Genomic DNA, 26,024 nt, shown 5'->3' with positions numbered 1-26,024 from the left:
GCTTGTTAGCTTGTAACTGGCAGTGGCTGAGGTAGCGTTAGTGGTGGTGAAACATAGTAGACAGTGGAAGGAAGCTCCAGGGTCCGGTTTACATCCAAAAACTGCACTCTGCCATGTTTGCTGTCAAAACGTTTACTTCGCTAACTTATTGCAAACTCTCTCTCTGTACTGACAACTCCGCTCTGCGCTGGAGGATTCAGGTTTCTTTGCCGGTTGCATTGCTAAATTGCTCTTTAAAAAACGTTGTTATTGAACATAATCTGGGGTTTGACAGAATTGTCCAATGTTGACTTCAGCGATGTTGTACAGCTTAGAGACAGCGGCGCTGAAGAAAAGACAAGAGGCAGAGCTGGAGGCAGCAGAGCTTAAGATGTTGAGGTTCTCTTTGGGAGAGACGAGGACGGACAGGATCAGGAACGAGGACATCAGAGGGACAGCTCATGTTAGACGTTTCGGAGATAAAGTCAGAGAGGCCAGATCGAGGTGGTTTGGACGTGTTCAGAGGAGAGACTGTGAATATATTGGTAGAAGGATGCTGAGGCTGGAGCTGCCAGGCAGGAGGTCTAGAGGAAGACCAAAGAGGAGGTTTATGGATGTAGTGAGAGAGGACATGAAGTTAATGGGTGTGAGTGAAGAGGACGCAGAGGACAGGGTTAGATGGAGGCACATGATTCGCTGTGGCGACCCCTGAAAGGGAACAGCCGAAAGGAAAAGAAGAAGTCCAATATTCAATATTCTTATCAGGCGGTTAAAAAAATATACACATTTATGACACCATTTGTCATAAGTGTATTTGTGTACTTGTGGCCCTCTTGTCAGCTTGAATGAGTCTAGCCAGCGCTCTCCGACCTCTCATCGACAACTTATTTTCACCCTCAGACCCGACAGCTGACCGATGTTTGGTTGCATCACATCCTCTGAAAACTCTAGACAGCGTAGGATGCAAAAATCACAACAGAGCATCTGTTTCTTAAATGCTGGAATCACCACATCTGGCATCCACAATCAAAGGTTCAAAGTCACTCAGATAACCATAACGCTCAGTCCAACAGTCACTGACCCCTTCAAACTTCACTTCAAACAAGATTCACTCTTTGTAGGAGCTGACCACTCGAAGTGCAGCTTCTTGTTTAAATAGCTCAGATAAATAACAAAGCAAGGATTTAAGTGCAGTGTGGAGAAACCATCAGAGATTTCACAAACGTTTCCCAATAAACTCTGAGGTTACAGTTGGGACATCTCTCTGGTTAATTCTCTCATTGTTTTGCTGAGTAAAGCTGCTCTACTCTGGATGATGTTACCACACAAACAGCTATTTGCTTATTCTTCATCATCATCAAATGTTGGCCTCTAGTTTAACTGCACCAAATCCTAATGTGAAGCAGGATGTCACTTATCCAGTGGTGGAAAGTATCTAAGTACATTTACTCAAGTACTTAAGCACACATTTGAGGTACTTGTACTTTACTTGAATATTTCTATTTTCTGCTCCTTTCTACTTCCACTCCGCCACATCTCAGAGGGGAATATTGTACTTTTTACTTCACTACATTCATCTGACCGCTTTAGTTACTAGTTACTTTATAAATTAAGATTTTTACACACAAATATAAATACAAGTGCAGCTGAAACGATTAGTTGATTAATCAGTTAGTTGATTGACAGAAAATTAATCGGCAGCTATTTTGATAATCATTTAAGTTATTTTTCCTGTAAAATCACTTCCTGGCTGCAGCTTCTCAGATATGTTTCCTCTGAACGACTGTAATAACTGTGATGTTTGTTAATAACGTCGAGCTTTGGACTGTCGGTCGGACACGACGACACGGTGAAGGCGTCACTTTGGGCTCTGGGTCGTCGTGACGGCGTTTCTCACCGTTTTCACCAGTTTTCCAAACCGAACGATCGATCGATCGATGGAGAAAAGAATCAGTGCGAGTGTAAATGGGGTTTTAGTTTGCAACTTTATAAACAAATGTTTGATACTTTAGGAGAATCAAATCTCATCTGTCCCTTGAGACGTCGGGTTCCAGTAACACTGGAGACTTTCCACTGGTTTGAGGCTGTCGTTGACAGATATTTATGACAAAGCTGCAAAGGGAGTGAGTGGCCACTTGACCCTGACAAAACCTCCTTCAGTAGGAGAACTAAATGAACTGTGAAACACCAGAAGCCTTAAAGTTTGATGGAGACCCGAGGGGACATTTACAGAGAAAAAAGACAGATGATTGAAGACATAGAAGAAAAGAAGTGTGCTACAAACGTTTCCGCGGGTCAAAAATGTTGGACGAATACATTTTTTAAAAAGAGATACCCGATCGGAAAGGGATCTAAGGACAGTAAGAATCAGAATAGACCTGCCGATAATTAGACCTGATCCAAACTGTAGTCGACCTGAACAGACCAGAACACCAGCAGCAGCAGCAGATGATCTATCAGTTAACAAATAGTTACAACAAATGTAAAGTCATAATAATTTTCTGTGAGTCAAATTCCAAAAAGTAATTGTTATTGCATAAATCTTTTACATTCGCTACCTATTTCCTAAAATCTGTTCTCCCACGGTGATTTTAACACACCACATGATCAACAGTGTGTGATCAACAGAGTGCATTTACATTAGCCCGGTACTAGTCTGTCCTAGTCTGCTGTGTGTTGCGTGTGTGTGTGTGTGTGTGTGTGTGTTTGTGTTATGTGTGTGTGAAGTGAGCAACTCCATAAATCTGGTCATGAGCCCTTTGAGTGGGTGAAACTTTATCTGAGACGACAAGAAACCAGGTGGAGAAAACATATACCTTCGTTACGATGCAGAGGTACAGAAATTGTACACACACACACACACACACACACACACACACACACACACACACACACTGCTGTTGTGCTATAAAAAATGCACTTTTGTGCTTCTTGTTTTCAAATTTTACTGAAAGTGTGCATGGTGTATGTTAGCCCTGTTTGGGACTGTCTCATCCACAGCGTGGGAGATGCTTCCCACAGAGAAGCAGCTGTGTGCTGCTCTTTATCGGAGGTGGGGAAGTTAACCAGACTTGCATTTGCCAAACCAACCAAGTTAGTCTTCATCCTTGAAGTCTTTTCTCTTGTAAAGCCGAAAAATATTGTTTGAAAACTCCTCTGATAAAGCATAGATCTCACCTTTGTGTCGCTTGTCCAAGTTTGTTTTCGAATGTGGACTGTGGAATGGGCTCGTTGCTGCTCCTTGTGGTTGACTGGAGATAAAACACCCGCTACACCTGCGGTTCTCACCATCCGTAGTTGCTTTGTTTTCCGCCCTCCGCCCTCAGGGGGCAGTAGTGAGCCAATTACTGCTTGACGGCCCACAATGAGGCGAAGAAGTCGCCACACTCAGAAACAACTTTGGACAAGCGACATAAAGGTGAGATTTATGCTTTATCAAGCAGTATTTTTCAGTTTTAAAAGAGAAAAGACTAACTGGGTGGTGTGTCAAATGTACGTCTGGTTAACTTCCTCACGGCCCCGAAAGAGCAGCAACAGCGTTTGGAACCATGCGGGCTCTTTCACAACACCGGGAACCTAAAACCAAAACCAAAAAGTTTAATTTAGGTGATGCATCATTTTAACGTTACTTGACTGTTGGAGACTAAAGACCCAAGAGGGCCTCTCCGGAGTGGGTGTTGTTGTGATGTGAGGGGCCACAGCAGCTCCTGGGGCCGAGCAGGCGGGGAGAGAAACGTATGGATTCCATTACATGCATGTCTTACTGACATTAACACTGATTTATGTTGAAAAAGACAGAAAAAACACAATGTCAAGCTCTGTATTAAATTTCTGTCTCAGTAATGTCAGACAGCGAAGGTCTCTGTTCGTATGTATGTACTCGAGACCCAGTTTCAAGCTTTTGATTGATTTTACACCTCAGCGTGAGTTTCCAGGTGTTGTGGAGTACGACTATGTGTTATAAAGCCTTCAGTGTCTCCAGAGGGAGCTGTGTGAAGTCTGATAAATGTCCTCAAGTGATGTCACTTGAGTCAGCGTCGGTCGGGGCTGAAGACTACAAGTTTGAAGATGAAACAAATGTGTTGGTGTGGAGTTAGAGAGCAGTGAGCTCTGCAGACCGCTGCTCGTCTCTGCTGCAGGCTGCAGGCTACATTAGCCGCTGCTAGCATAACAAACCCCAATCTCTGACTGAACTATTGGTGGTTGAGTTGCATTGTGGGTAATGTAGGTGCCAGGTTTTGACAAGGATGAGATGATATCTCTGGTTCTGCTGTTATAGGAGTTCAATGCTAAATCAGTGAACTACTCTTTAAAACCAGGATCAGAGCAGGTACAAGTGTCAGAAAAGAACAGCAAATAAGTAACCAGGTGTGCCAGCTGATTGATCACTTGCCTCAATCAGGCTGATAATGTTACAGGCCTAAACCGTTTAAGACTGAACATGCAAACGTACAAAACTTTCAACATCATGTGAACAACTTCAGTTCCTTAGAAGCTTTTAAACAACCGTTCAAGGACGGTTTTTATCTGCTGATGGGAAATGTCCCAGTGTTAACTTTGGGAGGTTATTTCTGTATTTTTGTATATTTTCCATAAATGAATGTCTTTTTTTGTGAGTTGTCTCCAACTATGTTCCATGATGCAAGTCGTCCACTAATCGCAGGGTTGGAGGTTCGATCTCTGACTCCAGTGCCTTGCATGGCCTTTTCTTGCCATCAGTGTGTGAGTGTGTGTGAATGGCTGAGTGTAAAGCACTTTGCATAAAGTGCAGTCCATTTACCATTTCAGATCCAGCCATGCTAGCTGCTCTTTGAGGCTGCGCTTTGAGATAAATGCTAACGTCAGCATGCTAACATGCTGATGTTTAGCAGGTATAATGTTTACCATGTTTACCATCTTAGTTTAGCGTGTTAGCATGCTAACATTAGCTAATTAGCACTAAACACAAAGTAGAGCTGAGGCTGATGGGAACGTCATCAGCTCTTCAGGTATTTGGTTATAAACTAAAGTGTTGGACACGTTAACATGTCGACCTGATGGTGGCGCTGGATGGAAAGTCAGAGGATCAGCAGAGTTATTACAGTTCATCCTGAGGGGAACATGAATGTCTGAACCACATTTCATCACAATCCATCCAATAGTTGTTGAGACATTTCAGTGGTGGACCCTCAGACAGACTGACATTGCCAGAGCCGTTACTAGCCTGGCTAAAAATAAAATCTCTATTAAACGGGTGCCCTGATTTAAAAAAGGTTTGTGAACCACTGACCTACATCATCACTGTGATGATGCTTAAAAGTAACTAGTCGGAAAAGCCTGCCATCATCGAGAGGAGGGGGAGGGCGATGAAGGCGATGAATCGTACAGATGGAGACGACGCTTTCAGACGGTCTCTCCTTGAAGGCTTTCATGTTGTTGCTCTCAGTTGTTCACATGGAATGGATGCAGTTGTGTAAAGAATTTAAAAAGCTTGAGAGAAAAGTTAGAATCTTGCCTACTTTCACACCTCCACGCACCTGACCATTTGCTGCATAAAGTGGGCTGTCTGAAAAATGTCGACATGGACCCCCCCCCACCCCCCCATTCCACCGCCAGAAAGGTGGGGGAGACGCTGTTAGACAAGCACTGTACGATGGATACAAATTCTGTGTTTGACATCACTCTAAACAATTATAGATAAACACAAAGAGGTGATAACACAACAATCCAGTTTCATGGTGTAAATAGCAGGAGAGACGGTGATGGACTCTTTAATGTGCTGCTATCTGGGTGATGTCTTCCCTCAACCAAGACTGCTGTGGTTCAGAGCTCTGGAGAACATTTCAGGTCACCCAGCTGACACTGATACTCCTGTTAAACAGATAAGAGGTCATCCCCAGTGTCTCTGCAGGGATTCAAATAATCACCACTTTTGTTCTTTTAAAACAGGCCATTTAAATTCTGTCTGTAGTCGTAAAAATAAAGTTAAAAATAGCAACGACAAAAATAAGGAGAAACTCTATCATCCTTCAAATAAAGCCACCCTCTAAAACGCATGGAAACCTCCTCCCTCCTCCAACCACAGACGTCATTTTTGGGGTTGTAGTGTAAACCAAAGTCTCGTGTGTGTCAGGTATTTTCTCCGCTCGCAGAGCTTTTCCACTGATGTGAAATGATGCAGGAAAGATGCTATATTCAGCATCTCTGTACGAGAACAGGGACACTCTGATGTAACAGGCTTCAGCAGCTGTGAGACGACCTGCTCTGGAAAAGTAGACCTCACCAAACACACAGGCGCAGACATTTGTGAGAGCTTGTATGTATTTGTATGCGGGTGGGGTAGGAAGTGATGGGTGGGGTATTTACTGTACACACAGCCTGGGGTATTCATAAATAGCTCAGTCAGTTTCCTCATTGCACAGCACATATATTTTCTTCAGTGGTTAAAGTGGTGGATTCAAACCAGTCCACTACCTTCCTACCAACACACAAGTTTCTTTACGTCAACGTCACACCACCATGGCGGCTACAAAGAGTCCTCAGTGTGGAGCACAGTGGGTCTGTGATGGCGGGAGTGGGAAGAAGGCACAAGGGCTCTAACATCCAATCCAGTCGCTGCATATGAATTTCCAGGGCACACATAGGATGCGGTTTTCCTACAGCGAACTTGCAGCCTGTTTAGTGATTACACTGTCCTGTACCAGTCGCCTCAGTTCTCCACACGTTCCTCCATCATTCTGTCACGCAGCGTTTCCATACGCGAACTTTACGCGAAAAGTCCAAACGTTATTTTTCCCCCCAGCTATGAAGCAGCAGGTTGCGTCTTAGTTTCAAGATCTCACACGTGTCAACTTTAAATGATCAAATGTTTTCTGCTGCGAAACATTTAAACCCAATATTTCCACTGAAACATACCTTAAAGGAATAGTTCGACATAATGAGAAATGCGCTTATTCGCCTTCAGGCGGAGGGTTAGATCACAAGACTGATGCCGCTCTTATCTGTCGGTTAATTATGAAGCTACAGCCAGCAGCTGGTTAGCTTAGCTTAGCATAAAGACTGGAAACAGGGGGGAAACAGCTAGCCTGGCTCCAAATTTAACGACAGCATGTGTCGCTAGTCCCTGCCTTTCAGAACGACATATGTAAGCGTTGTCTGATCTGACGCCACTCCCGACAGGACAGCATCATGTGTCTGTCTTCTAAAACCAAATACAAATCTCTGTTACAACCGTTTTCTGATTTGACAACGCTATGGTTAAGGTTTGGCTAGGTTTGTGCACAAAAAGGACTTGGTTAGGGTCATTTTTCTGTTGTCAAATCAGCAAAAGAGATTTTTTCTCCCAAAGACAAATGATGTCGGCCTGCTGATCGAGACGTCAGCTGTCAATGTGTCGTTCTGGTGCGCACTTTAAAACGCTGTATTTTGTTTGTTCAATTTGGAGGACTTGTTGTCCAGGAATCAAATGTCGTGTTATGGTTAAAGTTCGTTTAGGTTATTTAGGGAGTTTTCTCTGCTGTTTAACTCCTGAATGTGTCAGGTTTTTTTACCTTTAATAACAGGAAACCACAGCTTCTAAACAAGAGACACTGTGCTGCAACTGCGTTTGAAGAGAATGGATGGGAAAGGACAGAGAAAAGCTAATGTGAAGCTTACACAGCATCATCACTATACAAGGTCTAATTGCTGTGTAATCTTCTTTTAATGAGCCCCTAACTAATCCTAAAGACAGTAAAGAAGCCTACCAGTGCTTTTCTTCATTCTTGCTTTACTCACCAGACATCGTTTTGAATAAATGTCCTTGTTTAGTTCACAGAGACAAATTCATTATGATGATCATTATATGTCCTGATTATAAAACCTTTTCGCTTCTCACTTCTGACAGTGAAGCGAAGAGGCAGCACTCATCCTTTCCAGGATATATGATAGGAGCAGATAATCTCAACTGTCACCCTTAACCCTCCTCCCACCTCTCAGCTCTCTCCTCACCCCGTCCTTCCCCACTGTGAGAGGGTCATTTACGACTCTTTCTCTCCCTGAACCGCCTGCCTCGTCCCTGAGGAGAGACATACTTTTAAAAGTGAATCTGGTTCTTCATCCCAGCATGGCGCTGTGTTTTAAAGGAGACGGTTGTATATGTAGGGTTTTATCCTCTCTTTAAACCATGTCAGAGGTGAAAGCCAAAGGTCAAAGTTCAGCACTGGTCACAGCCGAGTGTTACGGATGATATGAAACAGGTTATTACTTTGAGCTTCGGGGTTATATCTAATTTCCTTTATGGGTTTCTTGCTTTATAAACAGTGTAAAAAAGATGATGAAACTCATTCCAGATGTTTTCAAGACACTTCAGTGGAAACTCTGTGAGTTAATGAGATAACTAGAGATGACTAGAAAAAATGCAGTTGATCTCCCAGAAAAAAATGTAATTAGTTGTAAAAAGGAAAAAGGAGATACTATAGAAGCCAGTAGTGGAACGTAACTAAGTACATTTACTCAAGTAATTTGAGGTATGCCGAACTATTCCTTTAATGGCTCATAACAGGTCCAGTCCAGTCAGCGCTGGACTGGGAATAAAAAATGGCCTTGGACTTTCTGACTCAGACCGGCCCACCAAACAGCCCCATCCAGGCCGTGATTGGTCGGTTCAGAAAGTGACATTGATGAGCGCATCGACTTTATGAAAAGTTGAATATGTTTCAACAAAATCACCGGATATAGCTAAACAACCAGCTATAAAAACCCAAACCTCGCTTATCTTGCTTAAACCCTGTTGTCTTCTGTCCTATCGCTTCAGCTGCAGAACCTGGACTAACAGTTGAACTGGGCTCGCTGGGCGGCTCGGCTGAGATGATTGACAGGTAACGGCGCCAAATGAATAATTTGTTATTTTAAAACATTTGGCCGCATCAGCCTCAAGGGACTTCAGCCTCTTCTCTCTCAGCGTTTCAGCACCACCTTCATGTTTGTTATCCTTTTATTTGCCCGTCTTGCTCCGCTCCTAGTTATCCGTGTGATGGGCGGGGCCAAGCTAAAGTTAGAATCAACTGGACCAAAAGTCATTGGCTCGGGGAGAGAGGCTGACAGATATAATACCCAGTCAGCCGCACCGGTGCGTAATCAAAGACGCATCTCTCTCTCGCTCTTGTTTTTGTATAATTTTGGCACTCTGTTTTTGCAGATGGGCTGTTGATGACGGCACTGAGCCCAAAGGCCGGGGGAGGGGTTTAAAGATGTGCTTGGGCCCGCTCAGTGTCAAGAAAAAAAACAATGGGCCGATCTACCTGTTTTATGGGCCGGTCAGACAAAAAAAAAGACAGTTGTGTCGGCCCGCTGGGAAAGTTCCCGGTCTGCTAGATGGCCAGTCCCGCTCTGAGTCCAGGGCAGGCCTGTTATCTTATCAGTCAGCCGTCTCTTAGTCCTCTGGACTCTGTCAACACAGTCAACTTTTGTTGGACGCTTCTGCAAAACCCCATTTTACATTCACTTTCAGTGTTTTTGAACTCTCACTGCCTAACGAGGTTATGGTAAAGGCGTCGGTACACACACACACACACACACACACACACACACACTTTTCATCATCAGAACTGGGAGGGCTGCATTCAACAATCTTTGTAACTTTTCGAAACCGACAATCCAACATTCGCGCCCACCTCGCTCAGTGATTGGTTAGGTGCGTAAAGGTGAGAAAGTAGGCGGGGTTTGAACTTTCAGCTCTCTTTTTTTCATTCTTCGCACAACTACTTCTCAAAAGTTCACAGTTTTCGTGCGAACAATCGAAGGCAACACTGTGAATGTCTTCAAGGAGATACTGAAAGTGCGCGGTGTTGTGCATCATTTGTATGACTCGGCCAGCTTTTCGTCCTGAGCGTGGCCGTTCAGAAGAACTATAAACACTTTTACCTTCGCTTTCAGACAACACCTCGTCCGAACTAGTTCGTTTTGGGCATGCCAAGACCTTAAGGGAATGCTTGTTGTCTGGTAAGAGGAGACTGGGAATGAACGCGATGGTCGGAAACCTGATGATTATCGCGCTTTATGATCAGATGCCTTCGCCACAGTCACATGGTTCGAAGAGGTGTGTCCTCACTCGCCTGCAAGCATCTGTGTAGATTTTGTGGCTCATCTGAATTTCATTTGTTTGAGCAGTGAACAAAGTCTGTTCATGTTTCCACCTTAAATAAATGTTTTTGCTTCATTTCTATTTCTGCTAAACAGGAAAGTTCAGAAAATGTGTCCTCAAGAAGGTGTTTGCTACACAAACAGTGGTGAAAACATTCACACACACACACACACACACACACACACACACACACACACGGACTATTTAGGGAAACATTTCCTTTCGAGCTGCAGCCAGTAGATGGCAAACACATTACTCGACAGAAACTTCTATTCATAAGGCAAATAAAGAGACCTCTTCTCAATTAACATCAAAACCTACATATTCCTGCGCACAACAGAAAAAACATACACACACGTTCACATTCATTTAACCTGTTGTTTCCTGATCACCAGCATTTTACACAAATTGAAGTTGACTGTGCATGTGTGTGTGTGTGCGTGTCACTGCAGAGAATACACCCTCCTTTTCATTTGGGGGGTTGACATGGGCCACTGCAGGCAACAGTGTGTGTGTGTGTGTGTGTGTGTGTGTTGGGTGGGTGCAGGGGTAATGGGTGGGGGTCAGGGTGGAGCCGCCGAGTCTAAGCCAGCACACAGAGAGGGGTTGTTGCGCTGAAAGTCGATGTTCCCGGCTCTAAATCACTTCTCCTCCGCTGCACAATATGGTCGACCACAACCATGATAACTCAACAAATATGATCGACTGCGCTGACAGACGACGAGGGGAGCAGTGAGGAGAGCAAACAAACCCTCAGCACGACTGAAGGAAAGTAGACGCAAGTTGCAACAGACCAATAAATCAGTCCATCAAATCAAAAGATCAGTCAGTATAAACAATTCCAAAACTTCACTGTGGAAGACGAGAAGATGCCGTTGTTTACACACAGTTAAAATATGAGTGGTTTTAATCAGAGGACTTAAAGGAATAGTTCGTTATATATATTCGTTTTCCGGCTTGAGAAATAGATGAGAAGATTGATGCCACTCGTATGGTTAATATGAAGCTACAACCAGCAGCTAGTTAGCTTAGCTTAGCATGAAAAGTGGAGACACGGGGGAAACAGCTAGCCTGGCTCAGTCCAAAGGAAACAAAATACACCGCCCACACCTCTAAAGCTCACTGTTTCTGTTTCTCGGCCAGGAGCAGTAACTTCCTGCGCCCGGCCAAGAAATAGTCCGGCATACAACTCACTGTAAAGTCACAATTTGTTTTTTTTTACTTTTTTGTACCGATTAAACAAACAAGACGTAACGTGTTAATCGGTGAGCTTCAGAGGTGCTGGCTGGTGGACTTTTTTTACTTTGCACAGAGCCAGGCAGGCTGTTTCCCCCTGTACAAGTAGCAATACTACGATGTAAAAATACTCCACTACAAGTGAAAGTCCTGCATTTAAAGTTTTTAAGTATTAACAATATAATATAGCTAAAGTATCCGGATGCTGTGGTATTATAAATACTGTATTATACTATTGTAGTATTTTGCATAAACATGTAAGCAGCATTTGTATGTTGTAGCAGGTCGAGGTGGAGCTAATGCTGACACTAATACTTTGTATGAACTGGTCATATGTTGTTGTAAATGTATGTAAAATGTTATTCTGCAAAGTAACTAGTAACTAAAGCTGTCACGTGAATTTAATGGAGTAGAAGTATCAAGTGGCATAAAGTGGAAATACTGAATTACAAGTTAAATTAAAGTTGTACTTCAGTACATCCTTGGCAATCAGCCAGGCATTAACATTCATTCATTCAACCACGTCCTCCATAACTTTCTCACTCAGGAAAATAGTGAGAATAAGGCCGAAGGGAGGCCCCATGTCTGGGCCCCCACATCGTTAAGTCTGCCTACAGTCTAACGTGGTGGTGGAAATATACAAATGTGTGGATGTTTGGCCTACTGGGGATCAACTCCAAACTCTCAACTCTCTTTTTACAACATGTCCAGCGGGACTGTGAACCTAAACATGCACCAAAGACACGCCAGGCCCCGAGCCCCTGTTTGAGGACTGCCGTGGCTCTTCCTTCAGTCCCCAGACCTCGACCCCACCAGGGGGGAAGGACGCTTACACCGTAACATCACATACAATCTCCAGGCTGCACTAGAGAAGATTTGCAATAATTTCAAGTTCTACGAAACTTTAGAATGAATGAATGCCCAACAGGTCGTCAAGGTTTAATAAGGACATAATCACTCAGCTTACTGAGTCAAAGTCTTGTGTCAATCCAAAGGAATCCATTGCAACCTCCTGTAAAGTAAAAACAAACCAGCAAAATACTAACAAACTGTTTTTGACTTATATTAGTGATAAAGTATATGACTGAACTCAAATTTTCTTTTTTAATGAAAGTTATAGGCTGAAGTTCTGGACCCGAAAACTCTGAATGTGTAGAAACATCAATGCTTTTATGTAAAAACTCACCTTTTTAGTCCTGATTTGACCTCGATGTTATTACTACTACGGTGCAGCTTTTTTGATTATTAACGTCATGGTGGTGGAAGAGGTTATAGTAATTGTTGTTACTGTTATTTTTAACAATTATTTCCCTTTTAAATGTAATTCTTAACTCACTTGTCGTCTTTTCTGTTATCTGTGTGTGTGTTTAAGACGCAAACCACTGATCTCTGTTACACACCAAATCCCTCTCTGTTTTCTATGTTTTGTGTTTCTCAACTGTGGTCATCCAATAACGGCAAAATGCCAAAAAAAAAAAAAAAGTGTGTGTGTGCCCATCACTTCACCAAGGAAAAGAGTCCGAAATGTCCTTAAAAGCATTCTTTGCAGATGTTCTTCTCCCTGTTAATAACAAGAGTAAAACCACTTTACCTTGCTCTCTGCGCTGCGCTGCGGCGGAAGCCTGAACTCTGCGGCGGTCCAGATGCGGAATGAAGCCAAAATGATTACGCACGTTAAGGTAAGAAGAAACGGGCGGTGTGGATGTTTGCAGCCTCCCCTCTGAAAGTAAGAGAAGTGTGGCAGAGAGCAGCGAACAGGCGCACTCCTCCTGGTGTGTGTGTGTGTGTGTGTGTGTGTCGCTGTTTTTACACGCAGGGATGAGAGGAGTCTGCGCTCTGACGCATGCAGGTGAAATTTATGCAAAACTGCGGGAAACTCCGGTGAAATCTGCAGATCTGTTGTTTCCAAACCTGATAAAAAAATTGTTTTTAAAAATAGAAAACTTCACCAAAAAGTAAAATCACGACTGTGTCATCGGGTCTGGCAGTTTGCACCTTATCACTGCAGTGGAAATCCAGGGACCCTGAACTGGATCTTGCTGTTTTCAGGCAAAGTCTCAAAGGCAGGAGGTACCCAGCCCCTGTTGCTCAATATCACAAGCTTGATTTAGGGAGTTGTTCCCGCTGCTCCTCCTGGACCCATGAAGTGTTGTGTTTAAAGTGTTCTGTACATCTATTCCAATAACATACTTACCTTTATATTTTATTTATACAGCGCCAGTTCATGACAGAAGTTATCTCACTGCACTGAGCAGGTCTAGACCGAACTCTTTGTAATATTATTTACAGAGACCCAACAAATCCCAGTAGTCCAGTTTTTGGACACCATTTAATCTGATCCTGAGTTATATGTTTCAAGCAACTGAGTTTTGGACAAAGTAGAAATAAAGCGACACAGTTTCTCTGGCCTGTTGCAACAAGCAGGTTTACTCATTTATTTGGATAACCTGAACCTGAAACTGCTCCAGCTGCTCTGATGTGCAGACTGATGCAAACAGCAGGGATTTTAAAAAACCCAATGCACCCCCACCTTGATTTCTTTCTGTTATTTGAATTTTTGTATGTTTTATTGACTCAGTTAATTATTCAGTTCTATTTTCTGGAATATCATAATATCCGTATTGTCCAACATAAAGGTCTAAATGCTGTTTCAAAACTTGTCTTGGGATTAAAATCCTGCTGGCATCCTTTATAACGCTGAGCACTGAACCTTAGTTCATTCTCAGTCTGTAACATTTAGTATTGAAAATGCCTTCAGCTTGTTCACTTATTCTTTGATTAGATCATTTGATCTAAATCAGGACGTTTTTCTAACTTTAGACGCTCTTTAATTCACACAAACTTGGTATTTAACACTAATGCATCATCTGTATAGACACAGATATTGATACCTATAGTTCTTTATAAATGTATTTTTTGGGGGCCTAAATGTAGTCAAAGTTCAAAGAGTATTCCACTGATTTATAATTGCACTTCTATAACATTGTCGGAGTCACGATGGATTCTTTGTCAAAACATTGTGCCTACATTACCCACAATGCAACACGACCTCCAACAGTTGTGTTATGCTAGCAGCGGCTAATGTAGCCTGCAGCCTGCAGCAGAGACGAGCAGCAGCTGCAGAGCTCACTGCTCTCTAACTCCACACCAACAGATTTGTTTCAGTTTCAAACTTGTAGTCTTCAGCCCCGACCGACGCTGACTCAAGTGACATCACTTGAGGACATTTATCAGACTTCACACAGCTCCCTCTGGAGACACTGAAGGCTTTATGCTACTTTAAAAATATATGCAGTAAAACTCCCCAATTCCTGAAGACACACACTGATTTAAGAATATTGCAACCAAATATTCTCGCATTAGCCTGTAAAATATCCATCATGTGTGAGTTTATACTTGTCGGATGTAAACTGAATGAATGTGAATACGTGCCTCTCTTCCTCACCAGTCAACCTAACATCAGACGTAATCACTGAGTGCGTTTACATGCACATTAGTATCCTGGTTATGTGTTTGCACACATAAACATATCCTGGTTTCAGAAACTTGGATCTGCTATCTGGAGTATATTATAGTACTACTGCTATAGTATCCAGGACACTGTGCATGTAAACACATCCAGGTTTCTTTTCATTCTCTGCCACATTCACAGGTGCATCGTCAACTCAAGTTACATGGTAATCAGCCAGTGAAGCAAAAATATGATAATTAACAATGTAATTGTGGTCTAAATGCTGTAATGCAGAGGACAGTGGTGGACATTTACTCAAGGACTGTACTTAAGTATAAATTTGAGGTACCTGTACTTTCTACTTCCACTCCTGCCACATCTCAGAAGGAAATGTTGGACTTTTTACTTCGCTACATTTATCTGACAGCTTTAGTTACTTTACAAATTAAAAATTTTCCACACAAAACATATGAAGAGTTTATAAAATATGATGTTTTGTTACAAATTAAACTCGCCAACAGTTCATACAAGTACAGCTGAAACGATTAGTCGTTCGACAGAAAATTAATCGGCAACTATTTTGATGGTTGAAGTAATTTTTCCTGTAAAATCACTTCCTGGCTGCAGCTTCTCAGATGTGTAATAACTGTGATGTTTGTTAATAACGTCGAGCTTTGGACTGTCGGTCGGACACGACGACACGGTGAAGGCGTCACTTTGGGCTCTGGGTCGTCGTGACGGCGTTTCTCACTGTTTTCACCAGTTTTCCAAACCGATCGATCGATCGATGGATCGATGGAGAAAAGAATCGGCAGATGGATCCAGAATGAAAAGCATCATCAGCTGCAGTCCGATACAAACCGGTTCAACATGAGCTCCAGCTCCACCAGCTGCAGCAGCAACATCCTGCTTTACATTAATGCACGAGGAATAATAACCTGATGATAGAATATATAACAGCACAGCAGCCACAGGGACGCTGCACTGCACCGAGTACTTTTACTTTGAATACTTTAAGGACATTTTCCTGATTATACTTTTACTGCAGTAACATTTTCACTGCAGGACTTTTACTGGTAGCAGAGTGTTTTTACAGTGTGGTGTTAGGATCTGAGTTCTTCCTCCACCAGTGGCAGACAATCATTTTCTCGCTCTCATCTTCAGTTACTAATGATCAGATGGAGAGACTAAATCCGGCAGAGTTCAGGCAGCCAGAAACTAAACTGACTTCATCCTCAACTATTAAACAACAGAGTTGCTGGACGAGTCAAAGACACACCTACACTGACTCAGACCATCAGAAACCTGATCCTGTTAGAATCATGTAAACAGACAGATTAGTAACTGGTTTCTAAATGTTCCATGTAAACGTTGAATACCGAATATGATCAAAACCAGGATACAAGTGTGCATGTAAACGTGGGACGGGATGCACACATTCTGGTATAAGTCTAAGGGACTGAGCCGAATGGGACGTGTCCCAGAGGAAGCCCTTCCTGTGTTTACATCAGTAAATCCAGTCTTCAGTGTAATTAGGACCAGTTCCTGGGTGTTGGGTTGGTCTCCGTTCAGACGAACCGCATGCTGTGGGGAGTGTTTCACAACATATTCACCCGAGAATGAATTAAACTCTCATTATCACATTTCCCCTCCATCCATCCATCTCTGCTTATCTCTCTCTCGCTGCCTCGCCGTCACCTGATTCACTCCTACTTTTTTCCTCTTCACTGTCCCTTAAACCAGCACATCTGGTGTTTTGGGGTGTACAAAGACTCATTACAGTAACAGACTATTAAAGACTGACAGGGCACAGAGCCAGATGTCAAACAGTTTAGTCTCAAAACACCAAACTAACAGCTTCTCAGGGTTATTGAGGACAAAACAATTCATAAAGGATTCAACAGTACAAAGGAGATTAAATATCCAAATGAATATGTTAGCTGTAATCAGTGGTGGAAGAAGTATTAAGATCTTTTACTTAAGTAAAAGTAGCAATACAACAGTGTAGAAATACTCTGTTCCAAGTAAAAGTCCTGCATTCAAAATTTTACTGAAGTAAAAGTACAAAAGTATCAGCATCAAATTATACTTAAAGTACCAAAAGTAAAAATACTCATTATGCAGAATGGCCCATTTCAGAATGATGTATATTATATTATTGGATTATTATTATTATTATAATTACTGGTGCAATAATGTGTTGATCACTTTAATGTTGCAGCTGGTGAAGGTGGAGCTCATTTTATATACTTTATTTTTTGCTGGGTAGCTTAACCTGTAATAATGCATCATAATCTATTAGTTGATTTATATTTTGTATTAATAATCTGAATCTGCAAAGTAACTAGTAACTAAATATGTCAAATAAATGTAGTGAAGTAAAAGGTACAATATTTCCCTGTGAAATACTGTGGTACTAAATACGGTGAGACTTCCACCACTGGCTGTAATCTGTGATGGATGAAGATGTTTTAGTTTTCCTCTCCATACTTGGTCAGCGTTGAGTAATGGACATTAATTATCTTAAAAACACATCTGAACATTTAAGAGAAGAGAATAAGAGTCCAGTGAGAATGTTGCGTTGTGAAATGTTGTGTGTTATATTGTGGCAGACATTGTATTTGTTTTGGGGTGTGTACCATTTACTTACTGTTTAATTGAGACTTCCAGGCTGTTCCTCTGCTTGTATAAAGTAGATGGCTGCTTTCATGTAACTCGTCACATGTGGTCGGTTTTGCTGCTTCTCCAAACCAGAGCACGCTGTAAAAATCCCTGTCTACAAACAAGCTAAATACTGTGTCATCTGAAAACCAATTCTTCGAAGCAAAAGTGATTTCATAAGAATTATTTAAACTAAAAATCGGGCCATTAAGCAAATGACTGTGTGTAATGTGGAAGGAGTCGTTCATCGTGACGAACGCACAGAGAATTATCACCAACTCTGCAGCTCTACAGAGCATTTCAACGTCTTTCAGCTCATTGTTTTGGTTCGGTCTCACTGCTCTCATCAGCTGATAAACCCGCTGTACACGAGCTGCTCGGCAGCAGACAGCAGACAGTTAGTCAGAGAGCAGCTGGTGAACATAGCGGAGCATCTAGCAGCTAAAGAGCCAGATGTTTCCCTCAGGAGACCAAACACAGAGCTGACAGAGAGAAGACCGGACTGACGTTCATGACACAAACACAAACACAGGCAAATGTTTGCTAACACGTTCATCATATAAATTTCATACGGTGATAATATGTCAGTGTTGTGTTTACAGCTTATTGTGCTGCCCCCCAGTGGCCAAAAAAAATCAATTAATGCAGCTTTAAGTAAAGACTTGATTGAAGCAATGAAACTTCAGAAATTTAAGTTAAAAGTTCTTGAAACTAGATGATTTGTTGGCAAAATAATCTCCACTCAAGGTCCGCTTACTTGTTTGCCTGTCCTGGTGCTTTGACTGCATCACATGGTCTTCAGATGAAGTTTGCTTCTTGCAAAACTTTCCTTTATTCCGAGCACGTTTAGCATTTTTTGAGCCAACCTCAATGAGAAAGTTCACTCTACTTGTTTCAAATTGATGAAGTGACTTTTTGAGACAAACAACAGCATCAGTCATTTCTCCCGCCGCCATGATTATCTGTTGTCCATCGGGAACAAAGGAGGAAGTCAGGTGACGCTGTTATAGAGCGACAAAGTTCTATGAAGCAGTTGCAAACAACGCATTTTGTCGTTTCATTTGGAGGACTGTTGGACTACTGCAGTAATCTGTCTTAAATCCAACTAGATTTAAAATCTAAATATAAGATCGTCCCACTTCTTTAAAGCGGCTATAATCAATAATAATGACTATGTGAAAACAATGTGACAGTGTGGGAGGTGTATATAGTAGATAGTGATGAACCTTCAGAGAATCCCCACCTGGATGTGCAGCTCCTCTCGGCTTTACGGAGCTTTATAGTGAGTTTCATCTCATTGTTTATCTGCCCGGCCGCAGCTCTACTGTCTCACCGCTCTGATAGCGTCGTTTGCGGCCGCAGCAGGAAGCTGTTTCACTTACTTGTTTGCTTGTTCTGGTTCTTCGACCGTATCACATGGTCTTCATCAGCAGACGAAGTTTGCTCAGCTGTCAATGAACTGTAGATGTTCAAACTCTCCATTATTCTGAGCACTTTTAGCCCGTTTTAAGCCAATGGGTGAGAAAACTGTCAGATAAGAAAAAATAAGATTTATTCATCCATATTGACTTTGCAGGACTCAGGTTTCTGGGCTGTAAAGCCAAACGAGCCTCACGCATTGCTAACGCTCACTCTGCTAAATTGCACCATTAACCGCACCATTGTTACGGTCAGGAAGCTTTACAGCAGAAGGTTAAAGTAATAAAGAGTTGAAAAGGTCAGTGATCCGGCTGTCAGCTGCTGAACAAGAGGTCTGTCGGAGAGAGTAAATCTTGTTGTGAACATAATGAGTTTTAGTCAGAATCAGCTGTTGTCATGTGATGGAGGCAGACCTGCGAGTGCACTGGACTCTGTACAAACTAGTCACCTGAATTATTTTACAGAACACGGCCAAAGGTATGTGGACAAACAAATTATATGGAAACCCAAACATTACAGGTGTAATGCTTCAGCCGTTCCACCAGACTTTGGACCTGGCTGCAGGGCTTTTGCTCCCGTTCAGCCACCAGAGCATTAAGGCCTGCTCACACCAGCATCAAGTCATTCCAACGGAATCAGTGGATTCACTGGTGGCGTCGGGTTCAACTTTGACTCACAAATTTGTGCCACTGACCAACAGCAGGCTGACATGACAGAGCTGACCTCTGACGGAGCGGAAAGCTTTAAAGTCCAAAATGGAGAAAGCTGTTGTTGTTGCTTATTAGCTGTACTGCAGCATCTTTTTTTATTGAACCTCCTTTGTCGGAGTATAAACCGCTCCACAACAGATGATGATGGTACGCATACGTCTCTAACTGTCACAGAGCTCTTCTCCCTCTTCATTAACTCTTAACTGAATGAAATGATCAAACTTGAGAACAAAATGCTAGTTGGAGCAAACGGCACAGTACAGAGCAAATAGAAAGAAGCTCAGAGGAGAAACGTTGCGACTGACTAGCGCTAGCATGTTCCCGAAAGTGGTGGAATGTACCTAAGTACAAACTCGAGGTCCTTGTACTTTACTTGAGTATTTCCATTTTATGCAACTTCATACTTGTACTCCACTACAGCTCAGAGGCAAATATTGTACTGTTTACTGCACTACATCTGCAGCAGTAACATTAATCCAGAAACGTCAGATATAATAGGAAAACACTGACAGGGAGCATTTTCATACAGGACTTTTCCACAATTTTTTCACACTGTAGTATTGATGCTTTTACTTAAATAAAGGATCTGAATACTTCTTCCACCGCCGGTTCCCAACTTGCAAGCATGTTAGCAGTTAACCTGCCAGCTGCAGTAGTTCACCAACTATCCCTGTGAGCAGCCACAACGTCCTCAAGCCTTCAGAACCGCACGTTTTATGAAGTCGTGTGGATGAATTGCGCTGTGCCACCCGGCTCGCGGTCGGAGCTCCAGTTTTGCGCACAGAAACAGGAAAGGAACTTCCCCAAACTGTTGCAACAAAGTAGGAAGCGCGCTATTGTCTAAAACTGTCTGAGGTTCCCCCGCAGCCCCGTCAGATGAGCTCAGATACCCGCTCATCAACACCCCTCGTCATGCTCCAAATGTGCTCTTTTCTTGATTTTAAACGGGTTGTTATGTGTGTGGACTATGAGGCCATGTACTTTGTTTTCATTAGTTTTTGTTTCCTAAAAATCCTTTCTTGTACATCATTTCATGTAGGTAGTAAAATCTGTGTAAACCAAGTGCTACAACTGCAGAGGGAGCGGACAGGGGGTCTTTGTACTCGTTCAGGGCGGGGTTCAGGGGAATTTGGTTTAATAACACGAACACAACGAACACACATGTGCCAAACACTGAGACTTTAACGTGCTGCAGCCCCTCCCCAACAACTTAAACACTTGCAGTGAGTGCCATTCACAATTCATGGTGTATAAGAACTCAGTGGAATTTTAAATAACCTTCTCAGATCTCTGAAAGCCTGGGCCGTACTTTGTATACGGACAACTGAGTTAGCTTGATTTGATTGTTGATGCAAAAGTGCAGGTTTATTCACCGTTAACTGGTTCAAGTCAGTCTGTACTTATATTGCAAGTACAGTTTATAAATGTTACTGTTAAAATGACAAAACCCCATCATGTCATAGTTGAATGTCTTGTTTTCGATTTCTTTTAACAGTCAGTTCATAACAGTCAGTTCATATCTTCCTTGTTTGGGGTTGGTTCTTTTTTTAAGGGTGCCTATTTTATTTTGTTGTGTTTTTTTATCATATATAGGTATTTAACTGTTTAGTGTTAACAGCTGCAGATACATTTTAATCAAACTTTGATAAACTGAAAAATCCAGGTTTGTGTCAAATAATTAACAATCAAATCAAGCTAATTCATTCATCCACGTACGCAGAACAGACCTGATCTGGAGCTTCAATAAACCTCCTTTAAGTGGAGTTGAGCTTCTGAAAAGACTGAATCAAACTCATGCAGAGTCTAAACAGAAGCTGCTTTCTGAGACTGGGTCTGCACCTTTCTCCACCCTGCCCCCTCCAACTCCATCAGCCCACCCCCAACATACATACAGGCACATATACAGGCCGAATGTCCACCGATCTGTTTACACCACACGTACTCTGGACGGCTCTCATGTGGCTTCCTCAGAAAGCTGCCTCTGTGCAGCCTGCTGATTCTGGAAAAGGTAAATGCACACTCCCGTCATTATGCCCCCTCCTCGTGTTCACCTCGGCTACAAGAACTGAGGAGAGAGAGGAGGCGTGAAACACAACCTGTGTCTGAGAGGTTGAGGGCTGACAGACAGGAGAGCGAGTTCAACGACAGGACAGCAGCGCTGGCTGTTTCCCTGACCTCACATGTTCGTTTAACATCCAAGCTCATGTTTAACCAGCCACTGTCACTGACGGACAGAAGTAAAGGATTTTAAAGGGTCAGGGGGTTTTTTAGCCATGCGTATCCAAACAATGATCAGATGGAGTGCCGTGAAGTTGAATGCAGAGATTCATGATCCCCAGAGGATGAAGCCTACTGACTTTTCTTCTACCATGAAGATGATATAATGTCTCGACAGCTATTGGATGGATTGTTGTGAAATATAATTATAAACATAATCTTATTGCATAGTTTGCCTTAAAATTTTGATTTACCTTTTACATTTTTACGTATATATTTTTTTAATCTTGCAGTGTTTATATTTCTTTTTTCTAATTCTTATTTTTCACACTAGTCTTTCAGCGCAGCCTTAGGAGCATGCCACATTGCGTTTCCCGCATATTGTTTGTGTGTGTTTGACGAAAAGCTTTTGAATTGAATCCTGAGATGTCCAGAGGACGAACCGAACGACTTTTTCGTCCTTTGACTTTTCATTTAGTGCGACAGACGCACATGTTAAAGATTTTCTTTGTTAATACAACGTTGATACAGAAACTGAAAAGTTACTTACTTTGAAGGACTACAGCCTCACAGAGCTGCTGGCATGGCTGTAGACTCTGTACACCTCTACCACAACATTTTAGCATCCTGCAGAAGAAATAGTCCACATGAAAAAGGTCTGTGGATCATTCACAGTATTCAGGACACTGTTTCTGTGAACATCACAAACGAAATTCCACTCACCTCTGTTGTATTGAGAAACCTCAGTGACAGAATCTGGACGAATAAAGTCATCACTTGATACTGTGAAAATGTGTAGCTTTTTTTTTCATTATTTGGGTGAACTGACCGTTTCAAGTGTGACAAATGATCACTGGTCATTTGATCGTGTCTTGAGGGCAACAAAAAGGAGCATATTTGTGTAAAATCAGTCACGCCCGGCTCTTTTTCAACAATAAGCTTTAGTACACTTGAGGGAGATGATCTTCCTCAGCTGGGTTAAAAAAAAATGGATTCATTGCAGATATGTTCGTCATTACCGTCACTTTGCATGTGCATTCGGATCTGAAGTTGTATTGAGAGTGCTGCACTTTTCATTATTTGCGTATTTTGTTCAGTTGATGATGGAGAGCAGCAGGGAAGAAGAAAATGTAGTTGGATTTGAAATGAGGACGTCACAGTTACATGGTAGGCCGTCATAATTGAGTTTGTTGCGCAAAATTTGAAATCCATTGACCTTACGTCTTTGCTAACCAGAGAGGGAGGAAGCGTGGACGGAGAGAACGAGTCACAGTGAAGAAGATGACTGAGTGGAGTCTTTCCTGGGATGAGATACACCTTTTGTCCCAGCTTCTATCTCAGCACACACATGTGAAACAGGAGACACACTCGGAGATAAACAGAGACCCAGCGGCACCTACTTTACACCGCACTGTCACCGCTGGTGAGAACTCTCTGTGGGAAAGACATGATAGTGGTGAAAAGGATGTCATGGGTCAACAAGGGAAGAAAGCCTTTGAAGAGACTGAAGTCATGTGGTCGAGGTGGATTAGCAAAGAGCTCTGGAAAATGTTTTCCAGAAACGCCTGACTTCCGGTGACCTACTGAGGATTTACCAATAGATAACTGCAAGAAAACATGAGGAAACACAGATTTTTTTTCAATAAATACTAAATTAATGACGTCAAATGAACTCTTTCATTATTTCTGGGAACTTATGGTAAGAAATTTCTGTTAAGTGGTACATCACACAGTTGAACAGTTGGTTTCAATACAGCTACCTATCAAAGCAAGAATATTTATTAGGAATTTCTATTTGAACAATGACAAATCCAATATGTATTTATTAATATGTAAGGCTGCAGCACGATCACGGTTGTTCTCTGACCTTTACCAAGTCATTTTTGTTTGTTCTGTTTGTCACAGACAAACGATGCCATCATGCTGACAGTGGCGTCAGATCAGAAAACACTTCTGTGTGCGGTTATGGAGGGCATGGACAAACAGCGTATTCTGTTGTCTTGTTGGATCTGAGCACTTCTTCTACCAGTGGTTGTATTTTAATAAATATATTAGAATGTCGTCAATAAACCATATCAACACATTTGTCTTTTGATGTTTCTATCTAAGGAGTCAGCAGTCCCCCCCCTCTCTCTCCCCCTCTGCCTCTCTCTGCTGAAGCCCAGACGGAGGCGACCCGGACAGGCAGCACAAGCGGCGTCTGTGTGGAGACTGTTGGTGGTGAACGCCGTCCTGCCAGAAACACTCTGCTCTGTGTGTCTCTGTGTGCGGCTGGTTTGCCTTTTGTGACTTTGTGCAGGTTTGGTAGGTGTATCCGTGTGTGTGGCCGATCTGTTAGTCTGATCTGGCATTTCCTCTGAGGGACGAACAACAAGGTTTTATTCATAATGTCATCCACATGAGCATGTTGCTGCTGTGCGCAGTGTGGACAGATCTGACTTGAAGCCTACCAATTGTCATAAAAGTACAAAATTTTTTGGCTTCGGATTGGAGAGGGGTTTTTGTCCTTCCAACATATTTATGTATGAAATAATAATCTCTTAGGTGAGATATGATGGTGTTTTGTTTGCTTTGTTGCAACTATGCGTGCATCTAGACAACATGGCCATTACTGTGTTTGTCACGTGGTGAAGGGAAGAAATGTGGCCCCTCAGAGCCTCCCTGTTACGTTCTGTGGCTAAATATGAGTGCAAGTAGAAAAATAACGAGTCTCTGATTCTTCTGTGTTATTACGAGGCTGTAAGTTTAGTTCCAAATTTCATGGCAATCCATCCAAAAGTTGTCGAGACATTTTACTCAAAACCAAACGGGTCTACCTCATGGTGACACAAGAGGAAAAGTCAGATGATCACCAAAGTCAGTAGGACTCATCCTCTGGGGATCACGAATCTCTGAACCACATTTCATGGTCTATCTATGCAATAGTTGTTGAGCTATTTCAATCTGGATCAAAGTGGTGGACCGACAGACCAACCGACAGACCAACTAGAGCCACTAACATGGCTAAAATGATCTCCACCAAGTTTCTTGGACAAAGTTACACTAAACAGAAAAAGTCTTATACTCTTGTACAGTTGCAATCTTATATCACAGATCTATGACTTTTCAATCAAATCAATATGATTTTTAAAGCAACACTTTACAGCCTAGTTGTAATGAACTGAAGTGACATTTGGTTTTGGTGTGTTTCTGGTCTTCTTCTTCTTCAGGACACCGCGACAGCGTCCCTGTCAGAGGTTGATTCCCGAATATAGTCTATAACTTCTAAACCAAATGCTACAAAAAGTATCCCAAATTTTCACAAGCTGCCCAAAAGGATTTTTACCTGCCGGATCAAATAAAAAGCAGGTGAAAACAGTTTTCCTGCATGTGTGTATTTTTAGCAAGCATGGCTTTACATACATGTGCACGCCTGCATATGATCGTGGATATTTTATGCCACAGATGTGTTTATTATGTATGTTCTGAATTCTTGGTTTCCATCATACACAACGAATTGTGGCAGCATATTAAAATCACAGGTCAAGACAATTCATTGTTTACACACAGCAAACAAGCAAAAACAAATAAAAACAGTTTCGATAAAGAGACTGCAGGGTGAACGCGCAGGCTTCAAATGAGGAACAAAATGAAGGAAGGTGTGACGGGATCTTTCACTCAGTCCTAACTGAATAATCCATGAGGTGTCTGAAATGTGTGTCTGGTGCCTTCATCTCTCTGCATCGCCCTGCCCGGGTAACAAGAGCTGGGTCAGGAGGTCGACTTGCACCATTTCAGCTGTCAGTTATGTAGTTTTGTCATAATGGCAATAATAAACGTCGGCCAGCAGATGTCAGTGACGCTACAATCTTAATTTAGAGAAAAGGTTGCACTGTTGCTTAAAAATGTAATATTGTGGATGCAGTTTTATGGGATGTGTAAATTCTACAAGTAGTGCCGTGCCACCCGACAGCTGTCAGCAACTGAGAGGATGAATGACAAAGCAATATCCTGCAGAGCTGTAAAAACAAAAAAGTGTTCTGTGTTCGACTGTAACTGAACACCAGCAACCCACAAAATCAATGTTCAACAATGAATTAATCATGAGATATTGACCACGGTGTGTTCACACAGCGCACCTGACTCACTGCTGGATCACAGTCCAGCTGTGTGCAGGTGAACTCGAATACACTGGATCAAAATCAGTGGACGTCTGTATGATTTTTTTATTTTACATTTGTATTTGAAGAATACAATACACTAACCCAGC

The 26,024-nt window shown here is 42.3% G+C and overlaps 1 protein-coding gene across 1 annotated transcript in view; it reads right to left on the bottom strand.

Annotated features, from left to right (window-relative positions):
- The window catches only part of LOC122865653 (hyaluronan and proteoglycan link protein 1-like), a 31,510-nt gene extending 18,206 nt beyond the window's left edge, over positions 1-13,304 (bottom strand). The window contains exon 1 of the mRNA XM_044174385.1: positions 12,909-13,304. The gene's annotated coding sequence lies outside the window, so the exon portion shown is untranslated. The remainder of the gene's footprint in view (positions 1-12,908) is intronic.
- Positions 13,305-26,024: the final 12,720 nt, after the last annotated feature.

This window comes from Siniperca chuatsi, linkage group LG18 (assembly GCF_020085105.1).
Source record: "Siniperca chuatsi isolate FFG_IHB_CAS linkage group LG18, ASM2008510v1, whole genome shotgun sequence".
Taxonomy (NCBI): Eukaryota; Metazoa; Chordata; class Actinopteri; order Centrarchiformes; family Sinipercidae; genus Siniperca; species Siniperca chuatsi.
The sequence above is the reverse complement of the archived record's forward strand: the minus strand, read 5'-3'. Positions and strand labels throughout refer to the sequence as shown.